At 42.4% G+C, this 17,551-nt stretch overlaps 1 protein-coding gene across 1 annotated transcript in view; it reads left to right on the forward strand.

The window, feature by feature from the left end:
• Positions 1 to 17,551, forward strand: part of ncor2 (nuclear receptor corepressor 2) — a 115,029-nt gene that overhangs the window by 80,095 nt on the left and 17,383 nt on the right. The gene's annotated exons all lie outside the window — the stretch shown is intronic.

Raw genomic sequence — 17,551 nt, forward strand, 5'->3', positions numbered from 1 at the left:
AGAGAGAGAGAGAGAGAGAGAGAGAGAGAGAGATTCTTCAAAAAGCCTCAGTTTAGCTGGAAATTTACAGTGTACGTTGAATGAATAGAGACTGCAGTTCTGCAGCTTCTCAAGATTAAAGCGGAGCTACCATGTGTAAACCCCCCCCTGGCTCGCAATCGCCACATAAAAAACAAACTTGATTCAACTATCAGTCGACTATAGGCAGGACTTGGTGATTCGACTATGTAAATCCTTAGTCGGGGACAGCCCTGGTAGCATCTAAACCATCATTCATGTGCTGCGCGTTCTGTTGCACTTCAATGTGTATACCTTTTGAATTGTGTTTGCACTGAACTGATGTTAATCAGAACTCCGGTCCACTTGCAGACACAGAACATTCTGCTCTAATGGGTCTAGACAGTGAACAGCAGTAGATGTATTAGTCACATGCACCGTTTATAAACAGCAAAGAGAAAGGGATAGCGTGATACAACACTGATGTGGTGTTCAAGACAGATTATATGACAAGACCATGTCTCTCACACAGGAATTTTTGGTCTGCCCTATCTATCCTTACTTCATTCCCCTATGTGTGTTTGTTGCTGGGCCTCCCCGGTAGTTGCTAGTTGAAGTGGGCTAAACTTAACTCCCAGCCTAACATTAATTTCGGATATTTATTACCACACCCTTCCATGTCAGCGCCGCCGCCTTCTTCTCAAATACATGTTCCTGTGCATGCAGCCCAAACCAAAGCAGCAGTCAGCAGAGAGGCTATAACTGACTGCTGCCAGGCATGAGCAATAAGAATGGAACATGCCTGTTAAATATACACAAACAAAATGCTGAAAGGGAGTACATCTAAAAATATCCTGGAACTGCACCAACTATAGGACCAATGGCACCATCCAAAAATACATGGTATTGTTATGGGAGGAGGCAGCAGGCTGCTGTATGTGGCTGGGTGTTTGGGTGGATAGAGTACGTGGTTTCTTCTGATCTATGAAAACAAGTTCAGTAGAGCTACCTGACTGCCAAACTTTTTGCTCCAGAGAAAATGGGAAAATCTTCCGCTTATGGAGATGAATCATGCTTGATAAAAAAATCCACACCTTTCTGAAATATGAAACAGAGTGTGATTACCCACCCCTGTCTTTTCCACTGAGATAGTGTGTGAGTTTCTGTGTGAGAGAGACAAAGGCGAGAGTGGGAGTGAACGTGTGTTTACATATCCCAGAGTTCTTATCAACACTGTTGGCTGGGAGGGAAACCTAATCTCACCTTGACCTTGAACCTTCGTAGGACAGCCCTCTTAAAACGAGCCCCCACCCAAGACACACACACACACACACACACACACACACACACACACACACACACACAAAGCAGGTTTGGCACATTTTATTTAAACATTTCTGAACTTTGGCATTAATATCCCACCACCATCCAGCAGATTAAGTTAGCAAGAAACTTAACTTGGACTCTGACTCAGGACCTAGAACTTCAATAATTCCCAATGGGTTCATCTCCAGTGTGTTTTTCATAACACTACAGTATTTCACCTCACTATCTTACACTGATGAATATTGCATCAGATGCACAAATGGATCTTCTCCTTTCGCGGGGTCTGAACCAATTCAACATTCATTTATTTTTTTGCATGGCTTCAATGCACTTTTTTGCACAAAAATTTGCTATTGCATAGAAGGCCAGGATCAAGATGTTCTGCTCAGTCTTGTAGTTATATGACTTGATTAAAGGGAGTTTGTATGAGTTTACTTTAAGTTTAGATACAAAGATAGATCCTCTTTCATGAAGGAACTGGTGCATCTTACATTTCTGGCAGCAGCAACAGCAGTATGTTTACAATAAGTAGAACAATAAGAACAAAAGAAAAAGCGCCACGAAACTCCACAGCTGTGCTAGCGGCTGTAGAGGCTGTACTTTTAGTTAAATGCTTTGCATGCAAATATGGTCATAGTGACTTTAAGCAGGTATAATGTTTACCAACTTAGTTTACCTTATTAGCATGCAGACATTTATTTGTAATTAGCTAAATACAGCTGAGGCTGATTGTCATTAGTTTGGTTATAAACTGCCAAAGTGAAATTTGGACCTGATGATGGCGCTAGATGAAAAGTCAGGGGACCAAGAAAGGGATAACAATTTATCCCGTGGGGTGCAGGAATGTGTTTATCAAATTTAATGGCAATCCAATAGTTGTGGAGATACAGTATTTCACATAGACCCCAAAAAGTCAACCTGCTGGCTAGCTCTAAAAAAAAATGTCAGGAGGGTCACCATCTATCAAGCAGATGTGAGAGATTTCACTGGGTAAGTGATAAATCTGACATGCTGGCGGCACTAAAGGAAAATCATTCATCCTCTGGGGACCTTGAATATCTGCAGCAAATGTACTTGCAATCCATACAAATGATTTAAGACAAGAGGAAATGTCAGCGGATCTTGAATCATCAGGACGAACCATTACTTTCCATCCAACGTTTCCTGGCAATGCATCAAATCCTTCCAAGCTATCACAGTAATGCCCACACCGAGTCACTGAGCAGTGATCTATGGTAATGTCAGGACATTACCCCACACAGTAATGAGTGCAAGCTACATATTGAAGACTTCTTAAATGGGACACAATTACAATCTCCTGCTCCTAATGGAACAGCACTGGCATAGTAGAGCTTATTTTGAATGGAGATGGTTGATTTAGACTTAATTGTTCTCCTTTAAATGTGTTTTACATGTCTACTAGAGACATGTTGTATTTCACATTGTACATAATATCTCCTACTACATAAAACAGCTACATTGTCAGAATTGGGCAACAGTCTGTCAGCAGAGTTTTACTTAGACTGATGTGAAGATATATTGCCTGAGCTGGTGGGAGGTGAGAAATCAAGTGTTGCTGACAGTCATGTAGTCAACCAAGACTTAGTGCTTTTCTGGGAATCTGAGCCCTTTATTAGATTTGTAAAAAAGCGACTGTGCTGCCACTGAAGACGACGTCCTCATATTTCTCTGTCAACACCAGCTTCTCCGGTCCAACTGTGAGAACGGATGTCCGGTGGGCCAGTCAGGCCGTGGTCATCCAGGGGCTCGATTACTTGCCTTCCACTGCCGAGCAGAAGCTGTGGTACTTGGGGGCTTCTGTAATGTTATTCTCCTGCAGTGGGAGAGTATGGTTTGCAATGCGGAGAAAGACTGAGAAAGCAGCAGCTGTGCAAACATGGATTCCAGCAGGTCTGCAGCAGATGTGGGGTGTGTGTGTGTTCGAAGGTCTGTGGAAAGAGGCTTTCACTTTGCAACCCTCTGGTTTGCTGATGTGAGATGCTCCAGACCGCAGACACTGATTTTATCTAGACTCTGCGGTACAGGGAAAGGAAGACTTCCTCCTGCCATTGTCTGAGAACTGGCTGATGGTTGTCTGAAAAGGAAATCTACAGGTATGACATGTTTTCCCCTGTAGCTGAGGTCTTCTGCAGTCTCATATCAGAAAAAAACTTGGTCATATTCACTAAACCCAGTTGGACTTGATTACTAAAATATCAAGTGAAGGTCAAGAGAAAGGAAAAGTGCACATCGCGTTCGGAATCATCTCTAAAGTTTCTATATATATCGATCAGGATGAGTCCAGGTGCAGGAAAAATGTAAAGAGAAACAACCCTCACGGCTCACTCCGGCATCATTTTCCTCCTGCTGATTGCCAGAATAACTGTGACTACCGCAGTGCACATTTTTCCTTTAATAATTTCCATGCGTCTTGCCGGGATTGAGAAAATTGCTGTCATAAGTGGTACACAGACATATGCCGTTCCCATGTTAAAGTAAACACAGAGGAAATTCCTCCTTAGTTTTGTTTACCCTGCTTTTCCAGCCGCCAAACAAATACAGCAAATTGGTCTTAATCAAAACATTGTGAAAGTGCAAATGATTTTTGAACACAGCCTTCTTGTCTAACTTGAGCAGTAATCCCATTTGATACATGGGACAGTAAGAAATGTATAGCATCTCTGTGTCCTCTCATTCCCAAACCCACACAAACCTTTCTCTTTCTCCATTTCCCTTTTTTTTCTCTCTCTGCCTCTCATCTGTGCAGCCTCTCATTTCCCCCACGGCCATGGCCATTAATTAGCACTCGCTTATAGGAAACAGATGACTTTTAATAAATTAGGGTCATGTTTTGAATTGCTTTAATACTTCCATTCCAGTTCCTAAGCAGCAACATGAAAGCATTCTTCTGCCAGTTCAATTCGACGGCCAAAATTCACAGAGATTTGAGAGTGGCAGGACAGCTGGGGTAAGAGCGCACACACACACACACGCACACACACACACACACACACACACACACACACACACACACACAGGTCCTGAGTTATCCTTAGGGCCACCACAGCTCACCAACTTTTTCTTTTTCCCAGGCGCAGTCCCTTGTTTTGGTAACCAGGCAGGCTGATTCATCAGACACTAGAGCCTACATTTACAATAATCAGTGCCTCTATCTAGGGCAGTTCCTCATAACCGTTTCAGCACTCAAGATTAAGCCCAGGGCCAGTTGCCATATCTTACCTTACCCCAGCCTTCCCCTGGAGTCAACTCCTTCCAGACATTTTGTGGTTTCATCTCAAGTTCTCCACTTCAGGGAGATTTTCCTGATTAGTGTCACAGAGCTCAGTGGATGAAATGGCAGAGATCTCCCCCCTTATTCAGAGTGCCAGGCCTTTAGCCCCTATACAGCTGAATCCTTCCATCATTTACATCTATAGGATTTGTCATGCATGGCTTGCCCAGCTCTGGTCCTAACCAGAAGCTAAACAACTGCAACTCTAATCCTCCTTAAAGAAGTCTCTCCCAATGTCACACTGTGTGTCCGCTCACTTTGTTAAAGTTTCATTAAACTGGAGTTGTGTGGCCTCCCATCATTTTTTTCCCTCTCTCTTGGCAAATTCGGAGGCACAAGCGTGAAACTCTGTGTAACATGTGAGTTGGACGACAGCCCAATCACCACTGGGACAAGGATTTATGTGCATAGATGTTCCCTTCAATGCCAAACACAGGCAAACAAACACAAATTAGTTCTCGTAAGGGGCTGACCTCCAAACCACTGTTGTGCATTTTTAATGCACCACATAAATTCATGTATGCACTTTCCCAACTTAATATGGACATCAGTGACAAATCTATTACTGCAACACCTGAGCCATTACCCCATTTATTTTATTCGTAATCCACTTAATTTTAGCAGGTAAAATTGCCACATTAATGTCCAACTCTCTTTTTGGCTGCTCACAGCGTAACTAATCAGGGCATGGCTGGTGTTCTGGTTCTGCACTCTGTCGCTTTCTCTCCTTTTGTATTTTTTTCAAGAAGAAAAATGGCTTTCATTTTAGAAGAGAGAAACAGAGCACCGAGGGAACCCTGATTTTTTCTCTGCAAGTCCTTGCTGGACTTGGTCACTAACACCACCAACTGAAACAGTTTTCTTCTCCTAATGAGACAGATAATTTCTTGGCTCGTGCTGAATGTACGTACTCTTTCTTACTGGCCACCTTTGGCTTCGTGCTTTTGGCATTTTATAATACCACAAACCATGGGAATTAGCTTTAACTGCGTAAGCCATTGACATTTGACTTGGTTTACAAAGCATTATAGAAGTTTCTCTGTTTCTTTACTTCTCTCTGTTCTGTGTAAATCGACAGTCTCTTCACAAAAAGGAGCCTCCACATGTTCCCGACTGAAGTAACTGAAGGGAAAGCAGTGTATTTAACACTAATTATATACTAATTATATATATACACACATATTTTATGTATATATAGCGACCCTGTACGCAGGATAAGCGGTTGACGATGGATGGATATATATATATTTTTTTAATTTTTATATATTACCTCCTCTACACCATCCAGAGGATGTTTCTGTTGTACAGGAACAGGACCTGCTTCCCTCTGAAAGGTCTATGGAAGTCCTTCACTGACAGGTTGCAGCTTCCACTCTGAGGAACATGGACTACATTTACCATTCTGCCCTCACGTTCATTACTAATGATGATCATCTGTACTCATTTATCTACAAGGCCCTTGTTGGTGAATTGCCATCTTACTGCTGGGTTGCTGGTCCGTAAACCCTCTCCAGTGATTGGTTCAGGAGCTCCAAACCAGAACTGATCTGTGAAGAACTGACTTTGCTGCAAGTGCATCAGTCTCTTAGAAAAATCTGCAATGTCGCCCCTGAAATCAAAACACTAATACCACTCTTTAAGACCACTTTGAATAACCATTCTCCTATGTTATGTTACATCATCATTTTGGGAAAACAATGCAAGGGCATGTAAATTATGTTTACTCTACCCTCCATGTCGTTGGGAGCTGGCAGCTCCCACTGTGAACAGAGCACATTCCTGCAGCCTACTGCTCCCTGCTGCTGCGGAGGAGAGGAACTTTAACTGCTCTGCATGGCATTTTACAAAGGAAGAACACACACTTTCAGTCGTTAACTTCCCCTTTTATTGCCCTAAAGTAGCCAGGAGAGAAAGGTGCTATATGCAGGCCTTTTCATTGTTCATGTCCGCTGACTATTTTACACATGTGGTAAAGTGGTTTAGAAAATTCCGGGCTGAACTGTATAACTAAAGATTTGAGCCGAGAAAATGTTTTATCACAAGTCGTGGAGATGGAGGAATGCTTGCACAGACAATCAGATCATTTCTACATTGTGTAGTTGTAGATAGGAACACAGGGAACAATGAGAGGAATGGATGTAGCTCTGCACCAATCACCCAACCCTGACCAACCCTCTCCTCACCCTACTGGTTATCACAGCGCCTGTTGGCAGCCCCACACCCCACACTAAACAAATATACAACACAGTCTGGTCCTGTTTTGCTTCCTCTCCCTTCCATGCAACCTCCACTGGCGCTGATGCCCTTGACTTTGTCTTCGATGCTAATTCTCTGAGGTTAGGACAATAAACAACACACTGATGGGCCCAAACCCAGAGGAGGCCACACTTCCTGTCTGCACAAGCTTGTCTCTGGGAGAAAGACCAGAGGGTTGACAGGAAAGAAGGTCAGGGAGAAAGAAAAGGTAGATGAAGCCAAAAAGTGTGGAAAGAGAATGTTTTTGAATGTTTATGTCAGTGAAAAAGCAAAACAATGGGGTTAAGAGTTGCAGGGGAGAGAAATGTGATGCATAAGTTTGTAAGTGTGTCGTGGGCCTTTAAAACACTTTCTTGTTTGCACCAGAACAGGCTGATGAAGTTGCTATAAACAAACTTGGTCTTTTTTATCTTTTTAAGCCTACTGGACTTCCTTAAAATAACAACTTATTATCATTTTGCCTTGAACGTAGCCCAAGTCATAGGACGCATTTATTTTTGTTCAAACATCGAAGCAGATTTGGTTGCTGATGAATTTGTTGTTGTATCTTTGTTGGTCTTTCAGAGCACATAGATAAATCCTGTTTCTGCCTGGAATTGTTACATGAATGTCCATGTCTAAAGTTTCTTTTATGCTTCACTTTAGATTAAAATGTGTAAAAAGGCTCCAGCTTATTTTTGGATGAATGCAGATAAAGCATGTTTGCAACGTTTTTGTGAGCCTGAAGAGAGCTCAAGCATGTTGAAGGCTGTGCGGTGCTGCAAGCTGCATCTTTCTCTCACTCTGTCTTAGAGACATCTGGCTGCAAGCATCTTTAGGATTCCATCAATACCACAGCAAGGGGGGAAACCCCACAGCTGAAAAAAGCAGCCTCAGCAGTCTCAGTCTGGGCCAGCTCATATCGACTCCAGCAAGCTCTCAGTCATCTCGCAGAGGTCTCTGAGCTATAGATCTGGCCCTGCCAAGACTGGGGGAGCCAGAGGAATGAGGGGTGAGGTGCAAAGAGGGAGCTCATTTCTGTCCTAGTAAAAACCAGGGGGTCGGAGGTGTGCAGGAGGGGTTGTGTCTGTGTGTGCTGTATGTGTTTGGTTTCTTTGAATAGCAGCAAGGCAGTTCCAGCTGTTGCGCTTCATCTTGGCAATTAGCTGTAATCAACTCTCTGAGCTCTCTGGGTGTTCTAAGACACATTCACATGCTGGCACTGCACCGGATATCCCTCATCACCATGTCGCAATCACACACATTCAGTCAAGCACACGCCCTGAGTTCTACCTGGGAACTAAAGTAATAGTGTGAAGCTTCAATGCAAAGTGGAGAATGTACAAGAACATGGATATTTGTGCACTTGTGTGTGTGTGAGTGATGAGTGGTGGTTGTTTGTAACCAGGTCTCTATGGGCCTCTCCAGCCTGTGGCTCTTTCTCTGTTCATGCTTCACCATGTGTTGCGCACATGTTCCCCATCAGCCCCGTGAATCAGTCTTTGTGCAGAGCAGCATCCTTCACAGCAGTTACTGTATTCCCCCTTGTTGCAAACACTGACCTAGTAAGCTTTTCCACCTGAGTGAAAGCACCCTCACCCCAGTATGCTGGACAAAGTGGGTGCATATGCCCATGGGGACCTAAGCACATACGCATTGTGGAGTTTTGGCACACGGACACAAAGATCAGAGGCAATCCCCTACCTTTTCCCCAATCTACTGTGGCTCATACCTTTTATCAGGGGCTATTACGGGACAGTCCAGTGAGCTCGTTGTGCCACTTCTCATCCCCACAGTGTGTGTGTGGGCCGAGTTGGTCTGCAGAAGCACGGCAGGCAGGGACGACTGCTGCTTTGGGGCAACAGCTGCTGAACAAAATGGAGCTGAAAAATTCCACTCCTAGTTCCCATAAACAGGACTAAGACATGATTTACATGTTGTGAGAAAAGAAAAAAAGTGACCCACCTTCCTGCAGGGTGATTGTGTATCATGCATGTGTGTACATACTTGTAGAATGATTTTATCTTCATTATTTAACTAAAATTAAACCTTAATTTACATCTCAAGAACTCATGAGGGGTCAAAATGCAAGATGTTGGAATGATTAATGATATTCATCAGGTCGGAGGACAGGGTCAGACACAGAGCATTCAGTATTTTTCCTCAAGGACACTTCAGCAGGATGGGTACATGCTTGACATAGTGGCATGGACCTGGTTTCATTACTCACACTGCAATAAAATGGCAGTAGTTACAATGTTTTATTATTAAAGTGTAACTGATTGCACTGGTCACTATTGGTCAATGGTTGTCCTCCTCCAGTACCAAACAGCCTACTTAACCCGGGCTCTTTGCCTCACAGCTGACTCATCCTAAACCCCACTCATACACGCCTACACTCGGATAGTGAATCGCACAGATAGAAACATATCCACACGCACAGACATGAGTACCGCACACATGTGAACACATGCCTATACTCTGCTGACCCTTGGCCAGAGTGAAGCTCAGCACATTCTTGCTGGACATGTTGACACCCTGGCAGGATCTGGGAGGTTCTGGCATCAGGAGCATTTTGTTATACCAACATTTCTGCTCTTATGAATAGTAACTCCCTCATCTGAGAGCCACAGACCAAATACGAATTTAGCCAAGTATTTCAGAGTCACACCACATGCAACATTAGTGGATTTTGGAACTACACATGAATGGATGTATATTATTACTTTTCTGGCTCAGTCGAGTTTACTACACATTCACATTTATAGGTTTGACTGCAGTGCAAATTTCTACAGATTGCAGACTACTAAAGATGTGGAATTCCCAGCATGCATTGGGCAAAAGGTAAGATACTCAAAAATCAAATATCATCCAATCATAATTTATGTTGGCAGGATAGTCTGAGACAAATAATCTCACTGTAGGAACCTTTAAAAGTATTTTATTCTTCCTTGTCGAAACCTGGGGCGAGTTCAGCGCCTCACAAAATGTAGCGAAACGTTTTTTTTCTTCAACAGAAACAGTGGTACCCTGAACACATGTGACACGCCCACCCACCAGAAGAGAACACACCTCGAAGCGTGTTGCAGAACGTTGCAAGGAATCATGTTGTTGCAAACCGGTGCGAAACGTTTTGAGACTGAACTCGCCCCACGAGTCCACATTACCCACAATGCAAGTGAACTACTTAGGGTTCATTTGGAGATTCGGGTGTCACTGCTAATGTTAATGCCATAGACTGTATATAAGAAATGGACATAGTCATCGTGACGTCACCCGTTGGTTTGTGGACTGCCGTTTTAAAGCCTCGAGTCTGGCCAATAGGGCGCTGCCATGTTGAGTTTTTGCAACCATGAAGTGGCCTGAAGTGACGATACGGCGGAGCTAATGGCCATGTACGGCGCTAACTAGCTTGCTTAGCTAGGTGCAACTGTAACTCACGGTAACTGTCATTTTAACAGGGCTGATAATTTTGTCTAGCGAACAACAGGTTTAAAACTAAATGTACTCACCAGACAAAGTGAACAGCCAACTCCTAATAAGTTTTTTCAGCGGTTCTGGTTAAATTTACACAGTGCCGAGGGTACGAGTCGGCTCTAGCCTGATTGACAGGTCGCCATGGTAACGACTTGTCAATCATAGATAATATATTCTACTTTGTGGTCTATTTTAAAATAAATGGGACCATAATTTACTAAATCAACATCATTTTGTATTGAAGAAGACTTGAAACTAGCGACTGAGACCATAAACTCCTCAGGAAAGTGTTTACTGGGTTAATTATTCAGCTGAGAAGTCGGGTCATTTTCACATTATTTCTAATGGAGCTGGACTTTTTGCAACCAGAAGAGTCGCCCCCTGCTGGATTTTTAATAGAATGCAGGTTTCAGGGACTTCCGCATCGGCTTCATATTGTAGACCGGAAGCTTCCCGCTTGGTTAATGCTAGTAGCTGCTAATGTAGATTTATCAGACTTCACACAGCTCCTTCTGAAGACAAAAACAACAACTTTTTCATATATGCAGCAGTACTGTAAACCTGTAAAACAGACTTTGATGTTTAAAAAAGTTCCAATTTAAGTTGTATGACTAGCTTGATATCTTTCTTTAGACTCTGGATGTGAAAATGATGCATCCAAACTGGTTATACAATGTATAGCATTCACACACAATGGGGCTGCATGTTAGATATTCTATTTCATTTCACTGTCAAAATATTCAATACTATAAAAATGTCCTTTATAAAGAAATCTTTTTGGATGTTGCTGGAACACAAATTTGGAAGCAAATCACCTGTTTCCAGAAAAAAGTTCTACTAAACTGACTGCATACTAAACCAAACTACTTTTTATTACTTAATTAACTTAAATATTTACCTCCGAAATTGATGAAAACAAAAAGACTTGAGTGAATATTGGACATTAATTAGGTGGTCAGAAAAAAACAACTCAAAATAAATGCTAATGTTGCTATATGTCTGCTAGATGTGTAAGCATGTTTGCCATATCAACTTAATAAGGTTATAATATGTCAGTCTTGTTTTAACTGCCAATATATTTCAAAATATAAAATTGGCAGACTTCTTTACCTACATCTTTTGGTCAGAATTAGCCTTGCAGTTTATCACAACTGATTTTGTTTCGCACATTTTTATATCTATGCTGACTTTTGAATTACTGAAGATTGCGCGAATTTAAAAAAATAAAAATAAAAATAAAAAGTAAATAAATAACAGATTTAAGTTTGCAATGTCACAAACTCTGCCATAAATGACTCAGCTTTTGTGCCATTACATTAAACCCACATTTCCAACAACCCAGTTTGACTCCTTTACAGTCAGTGTTTGTTTCCGCCTATGTTTCACTATATTTTCCGCTCTGTGATTAACCTGACTAATTAGTGGCAGCTTGTTGTGTCCAGGTCTATTAATAGGCTTACTTGTGTCCCGGTCCTCCTTTTTGTCAGGCCCTCTTAGTGGTGTTAGAATGTCTTTGCCAATGTGGGGCACAGGATGATAATGTCAAATGCATGTGGAGAGGAAAAGGGTTTACAGCATTAGTGTTTGATCTCCTGCAAGACAGCCTGCAAGACAAGCATAAAATTACAGGAGAGTGTAATGACTTTAAAAGCCCTGTATTTACTGTTACATGTGTAATTAGGGAATCTCTCCCTCCATTGTTCCCTGCTTTATTCCTCTTTTGTTCCATATATTTTTTGACACTTGTTTCTCTCCCATTTGTTTGCTGTGTGCATTTGTGTCTGCAGCACACATGCCTTTTGACACATTTGCCACTGACTATGACCGACTGACTCAGATGCCAGTGGAACAGGGTGCGTCTCCCAGTGCCAACTGCACATATTTTCGAAGTCAAGATTTGCTAATGTCTTTCAAAAAGCCCCCTCACTTGTAAATAGAACAAGGGAAGGAAAGTGAACTCCGCTTATGAGCATTGTAGAGCTATTAACAAGACTGAATGGAGTATTGTATGAGTACCTCTTTAATAAAAATCTGAAGTGTAGTGAAACAAAAGCTAACATTTCCAGAATTATAAATCGCTGTCTTATTTGTAGCAGCTTTTTATAAAGTTAATACTGTGTGCTTGTTGAGTTCATGTTGAAATGTACTGCATTCAAAAAAGAGAACTCAGGAGGCCATTCAGCTGTAGGGCTCGGTCTGTGGCCTTGTTTGCCACCTCCCCCTGTCCTGCCTACCTCTCCATCCCCTGACCACTTCCTCCTGCCTTTGAAGCCGGGCGACTCTCTTTGCTGCTGCCAGACAGGATACCCCACATCCTGTGAGAGACAGGAAGGAGCCCTGTTCCTAGCCCCAGACACAAAATCTGCACTCCAGCAGCCTCCGGCAACCCCTTTACCCTGCTCACAGACTTCCAGCAACAAAAATGTAGCACACCACCTCCACCAAAAAAGTATAACTACTTCTTCCCACAAAAAATTTTTTAACAAAAAACAGATCAAAGTCAGTTGTTGGAGGTGCACCTCAAATCTGTGAGGATCTCAACAGCTGACACCAATTTGCCTGAGCCTCCTTTGGACGGGCTCACCCATTCTCCAGTGAACACAGGCCAGACTTCCATCTGATGCAGAGCTAGTAGTGGTTTTGGTTGTTGCACTGATAGACCGCATGCAGATCAGGAATTTGGTTACCAGTATTTTCAGAGCTTTCTTCAACTCATTCAAATGCACAGTCAGGCTCTTAAAGGATCAGCTGAGTTGAGGGGTGTCTGGCTGTCAAAATGCACTAATAGCAAGTGACAGTGCTCCATTCCAGCTGCTGGACAGTTTCTGTGAAGAGAAACTTTGCATGCAAATTAATTGTACTGTATTTAGTACACCTCAACAGTGGCTATTAAAGGAGGGAGTGTCACTCATCCATTTTCCCTTTCACCACTGACCTCCCAGTCTGTTGACTCATGTCCCACGAAATGTAACCTCTGCTGTAAGTCAAACAAAAAAAGAAGCTGGGTTGTTTCAAGCTCAAGCTTTATTTCAAGGAAACCTTATTTTTAATGTTGACATGTATTTAGATTTTACTGCTAAATTTGATATACTGCAGCCTCGCCCAGTGTCGCAGCCACTTGGTGGAGTTGCCTGTTTGGTCCCTGATGTGGAACTGTGCCTGCTTTCCCATCCGCCTGCAGTTTGAGGTGAAAGGGAGTCAACCCGAGACCTAACGCCACACATAAACTTCTGATGCTCAACTGTCACTTGTCAGAATATTCCTTTTCAGTGCTGTGAAAACAGGCGCACACCCAAAATGCTTGGCCTCCTCCCAGAAAGCAGAGAAGGGGCGACAGCGGCAGTTGTGGCCGTGAACAGAATAACTCAACAGCTTTGGCCAAAATGACTGTTCCCTGTCCAGCAGTTGCTGTCTAACCTCTTCCAGCAGCAATCAACCTTGCCGCCCTGTCAGCTTTCAGGTGTCTGCCAGGCAGCCATCAAATGCGGTGCAGTAATTTAGACCATGAAGATGCAGTAAAGAAGGTCTGGAAGCTGCAGTACAGGAAACTGGCAGGGAGATAGATTCACACCACTCCCAGCTTCAAACGGCCAAGCAGGGGAGGGAGGAGATGGCAGGGAGGAGGACTGATGGGCTGGACTAGATTCACTCATATATGTTTATTTCTACCATGACAGCCAATATCAGCTGTGTCAGTCTGAGTTTTTTGCTGCCAGAAGTGGCTTATTTGTGACCCAAGGCTCATAAAGTCTACTCATGGGCCCTAAAACATAGCAAACAGCTCCTTTTCCCTGTTTGGGAAAGGGAGATGTGGACAAAAAATAAGCAGCAGTCAAATAAAGGAAGCAGTAAAGATGAAAAATTATGAATACAGGGCCTTTTGACTTTTTATTCTATGCTTGTTCATCCAACTGCTCGTCAACCACTCGTCTTTATGGGGCACAATATGCCTGTTTTACTGTGACACAATTTGTTTTGTTATGGTGATGACAACCTGTTTCAGAGTGAACTACACTCACCACATCTGCATATCCATTCATCACTTTCACTATGGTACGATGCTTGGCAGACAGTGATGCTAATCTAAGTCTGCTACTTAACAGTGCTGGGTACTGTAGTGGAGCTCAAGCATTTCTGTATGAATGCAGAGCTAAAGCCTGAAACTGAATTTGTTTGTAAGCAGTGACCGGAGACACCTAGTGGCCTGTTTGGAGCTTGGTACAGAGAAATTAACCGATTGTAGTGCAATACTTTGGAATCAAAGGTTTATTATATAATTGTGAGCCAAACATTAAAGCTGCAAATTAAATGTGCAAGTTTCTAAATTAGCTCCTCTCCTCTCCTCGCCTACGTGAAATAGACAAGGATCCAGTAGGCAGGAGGTTAAGTATATCCCTCAAAGCAGGAGGTCTGTTCTCTCCAACACCCTCCATATTATACACATCATGCCAATCAAAATCCACATCTCTGTCCTACTTGCAGTGTTGACATTATAATACGTGAATGATAATGTTGTTTCAAAAAGCCTCCTTGATAGTGGTTAACTCCAATCACAACAGTCAAGCGTGGAACAGCAAAGAGACATGGCAGGGGAGCGCCGCTCTGAAGAATGGCAGTCAGCAAGGGGACCACATGGGGACACGCTCGCCTGTTGACACTCCAGCTTTTAATATGCTTGAATTGGCACGAGAGGTAATGTAAGCTAACCCCAAAGTTCAGGTTTAATTATGCTCCTGCCAGACTATGCGCCCTACTCTCCTTTTCAGGCCCCCTGAGCCTGATGGTTGCCATGTCAATTGTTTCTGCCACCCATTACTCTGGCTGTGTTTTGACAAACTTCTTGCTGCTAAATGCTTGGTTAAAGGTGTTGGTGGGTCTGCAGCAGAGCCAAGGTGTTATTCATAATAGCGGTATTGCAATAGGGCGCTTACACTACAGGCCTTTCTGACGTGTGCACATTTCAAATGGTAGGTCTACATATGTTCCATGTGGTAAATGCCTTTCGACCACTCGAAGCACTTTTATACTACATCACATTCACACACAGTGCTCAAACGCAGTCAACTGGGGTTCAGTATCTTGCCAAAGGACACTTCGACATGCAGCCTGGAGAAGCCGTGGATTAAACCGCCGATCTTCCCATAAACAGGCTCTACCTCCTGACCCATATTGATATGGACATGCATATATACACATACTGTATACATGTGGAACAGTGACTTCAGAAGTCTACAAATAATTCTGATATTCAGTTATTCAAAAAGCCCAAAGCGAGTTGAGGGCCATTTAAACTAAAAGTATGGCTTCTTCCTAGTGACAGAGGGCTGTTTGTTACTCGGCCTCACGGTCTCTCTGTTCGGGACAGTACCAGCGTGTCAAATGGTGGAAGTGGGTCAGTGCTCAGTCACACAGCGGCTGCTACACATACATCACGTGTGCACCTGTACAAACATACAGATTGAGGGAAAACAGAAGAGAGCTGCAGCGGCGTCACCTTCCAAACTTGAATTTAAACCACTTTTTGTGTACTAAAAATGCTCTGTAACTAAGGGTTTCTGTCTTTTGTGCCTTAGCCATGGGTGCAAATTACACATAATATTGGCTGATTATGAAATAGTTGACATTGTATAACTGCTATATGAGTAAAGCTTATACATTTTATAATTTGTTGGTGTTGAGTTTGGTGCAGTCTGCTGTCTTGCTTGTCTGACTCAGAACAAGGACTCTCTCCTGCAATAAAGCCACGCCCGCAGAGGAATTATATTTTACAGCCTTATTTGCATTCAACAGTTCATGTTCTCAGCTTCAGCTCTGTATAGTTTAGAGCCTATAGCTTTCTGTGACTCAGCAATCCAACAACTCAGATGAATGCAAACAACCCAATGCCAAAGCCTTTGTGGTTTTGTGAGTGTATGTTTAGGCTTGTCTGGAAGGAGCAGGGTGTTATTTTATGCCAGAGGTCTCTGCATTTACAGATGCAAAACATTTTTCAGAGTTGGAGTCTTCTATTACAGCTAACAGGAGAAAATAAAGCTTACAGCTAATTAACTTCTAATGTGTACTAGCAAGAGAAAGAGTGAATGAAAACTAATTATTACAACAAATGAAATATTCAACTTTACTAAAAAGAAACAAGTACGTACTAACTTGCTTTGAAGAAAAGTCCACATTTAAAAAAAGATTTTCCCTCCAAGTGTCTACAGTCATGCCAGCAGCTCTGTGAGGCTGTATTTTGGCACGGTGGTAATGTCACTTTCAAATTCCTGCAGTCAAAGTATCGGACAAATTACATTTTTTAACTGAATATAGTACTGGATGAAAAGTTATTACACCTTATCATAAGGGGCACACAAATGTCAGTACATGGCAATCCATCCTATAGTTCTAGAGCCATAAACCAAAAGTGTCAACTTCATGGAGGCACAAGGAAAATACGGGGATTCACCAAAGTCAGTGGACTTCATCTTGCAGGGATCATGCATAAATAAATCATAGATAAATAGATAAGGAAATGCTTTGACCTGCTGGTGGCACAGACAGGTTTTAAATTCAGTAATCTCAATGTGGACATTATTTTTCTTTGGCAAAACAAGCACGTCTATGAATTAAGGACAAAAGTCTTCGTCTGTTTCCTTAGCCGAGGAAACATAAATCACTCCTTGATAAGTCTAAGACTGTGTGCCAGTGTCTTGATTGTCACTAGTTTGTTGGGAATTTAACAACTATACCTGAGTGTGTAAATGTTTTTACAAGTTTACTCACATTGTCTGAAAGTTTGTAATCTCAAGAATAAAAAGGTGGCTGTCCTATGTCTCTACGCTAAGTCTGTTTTATTCTCACAGAACAGGCTGTCATGTATGACCTCAAGTAAACAGCTTGTCCATAGTTTTGCACTTTTAATGTATGAATAAATTGCTGCAGGCCTGTAAACTTTAACAGCTGTTTTGTTGCTCATTTGTACTTTCCTGTGCAGCTCATGTTTAGTAGAAAATGTCTCTAAAAACTTGCCTGTTGAATATCCTTGTTCCCATAAAACATGCCTTTATTTCTGTGGGGGGTGGGGTGGTTGCCAGTCTTTGGATGTATAGACGAGTCTGGACATTTCTTCTCACTGAGGGAAACTTGTAAATAGAAACTCCTGTAAAGTGGTTCATTAAAATAGTTTATAACTGCTAGTTGATTGAGCTTTAATTTAAAAAATACAGATCATTATGTTGCATCAAC

The sequence above is a fragment of the Micropterus dolomieu genome, linkage group LG21 (genome assembly GCF_021292245.1).
Source record: "Micropterus dolomieu isolate WLL.071019.BEF.003 ecotype Adirondacks linkage group LG21, ASM2129224v1, whole genome shotgun sequence".
NCBI classification, from domain to species: Eukaryota; Metazoa; Chordata; class Actinopteri; order Centrarchiformes; family Centrarchidae; genus Micropterus; species Micropterus dolomieu.